Source organism: Sodiomyces alkalinus (assembly GCF_003711515.1).
Source record: "Sodiomyces alkalinus F11 unplaced genomic scaffold SODALscaffold_10, whole genome shotgun sequence".
In the NCBI taxonomy this organism is placed as follows: domain Eukaryota; kingdom Fungi; phylum Ascomycota; class Sordariomycetes; order Glomerellales; family Plectosphaerellaceae; genus Sodiomyces; species Sodiomyces alkalinus.
The window spans coordinates 1,458,065-1,460,051 of record NW_021167088.1 but is presented as its reverse complement, the minus strand read 5'-3'; positions in this window follow the sequence as shown (position 1 = coordinate 1,460,051).

The window sequence follows — 1,987 nt, the reverse complement described above, 5'->3', positions numbered from 1 at the left end:
AATATTTTCCCCGGAATCCCGGGTTTTCCCCTCTATAATTACCCGAGAAAGACCGTATAGTCTAAACTAAGCTCTTATAGATTAGATAGAATAGCGGAGGAAGAATAATAATAATAATAAAATAGTAATAAACTACCTACGATAATATAGTCTCTTTATATTACGGGGGTAAAATCAGAAAAACGGGAAAAATCGTTAAAGATATAAATAGTAGCGGCGGAATTAAGGATTATAAAGGCTCGAAAAGGGTACTTAGTAGTAACGGCTTCTATAGAAAAGCTAGCGGAGTAGGAGATATTATTATAGACGAGTCACGCTTCTTTAAGCTATATAGAGTCCGGACTTATATCCTTTTTCACCTTTTTTATAGCTCTTAATTCTTCTATTTCCGCGTGTATCGCGGGATTATATTTAAGGATCCGTTAAACTATTATTTTAATACTATTATATATAATCTACCCGTTAAACGCTATTTCCTGGAATAGGTAGTAATAGGCGTTAATATCGTGATTAAGTGTAGTATACACGTAGTAGGGTTTCGCGTATTAGAGGGTAGATTAATAATATTTATAAGAGGAATACTTAGCTAAAGTATTATTATTATTTATTACTCTGCTCTCGCTTAGCTAAGCTAGGCTAGCCACTTAGGTAATAGTCCTTCTCTAATTCTTAAGGGGGAACCTTTAATAGATAAAAACCCCTGCGCTCTTATTATATAGGTAGGTCTATCGTGCGTGGCCGCTACGGTATCGCTCCGTGGCCCCGTTTTTATCGCTATTCGAAAACCAGATCTTACCTTTAGGCTAGTAGCTAACGGGGGTTAGCTAGTTAGTTTAGTAGGTGCTATATCGGTTATATACGCCCTCGGTACGCTATCGCTATAGTCCCTCGCCGTTATTCTTTCCTTTATTCCGGATCCGGTAAGGTTATTCCTCCCTCGCCGCGGCGCCTTTTATGCCCTCCCTCCCTTCTATAAGGGGGGGGGGCACGCTTGCCCCCCCCTTATTCTTTTCTTTATTTATTATTTATTCTAAAACCTCCTTTATATGCCTGCTATTTATAGTGGCCTTTATTTAGTTATATACCTCCCTTACTCGCACTATATAGGCTCTCCGGGGTAGGCGCTATAGTATAGGCCGGGTATAGCTATTATTCCCTAAAAGGCGTGGTGACTTATAGGGCTAATCTACCGCTCCCTTTTCTTATAACCCTCCCTCTCTTCCTCTCTTTTCCTCCTTTCCTTTTTTCCTCCTTTAAGCTATCGTTCTTAAGGTAAGTTTTATATAGTCGGTACGATATAGGTATAGCTCTAGAATTCCCGTGCGGGATCCCCGGTGCTATTCGGCTATATAATAGGGGATCTAATAGAGTCCCGGGTCACGCTATTCTTACGCCGCCCCCGCTCCGCTCTTATAGCGCCCGCCTCGGTCTAACTCTCCTACCCCTCTAGATACCTAGTAATAAGACCTCTATTACTAAAAGGGGAGCCGGTACTAGCGCCTATAAAGGTAAAGGGCCGGCTACGCCTTAGCCTTTTACTATAAGTTCCCCGTTTTATTATCGTCGCGCTCGTTTTACGCCCCCGTTTTATATTCTAACCCGGTATAGTCCGCTATTACCCCTACTATCCGCTTATCGCCTTATACCTTATACGTTATATCCTTAGTATAAGATTACTAGGCTATACCCTACTAAAACCCTCTTAGTATATAGTCCTATCGCATTCCCGCTATACCCCCACGGCGCCCTTACTCTATACCGTATTTACTAACCCGATTTAGGAGCTAATACCCGTTGCGTTAAATATATTAATAGTAATTATAATAGTAGCTATTACGCCCCGGTTTATCCCTGCTACGCCCTCGCTACGCCCTTACTCCTTTAATCTTCCTATTAGGTCCCCCCCCTATAATAACGCCGCCACCGTCCTTATCGCCGTTGCCGCCGCCGTCCGCGCCGCCCTAACTCTTTTTATAGATTTTTCCCC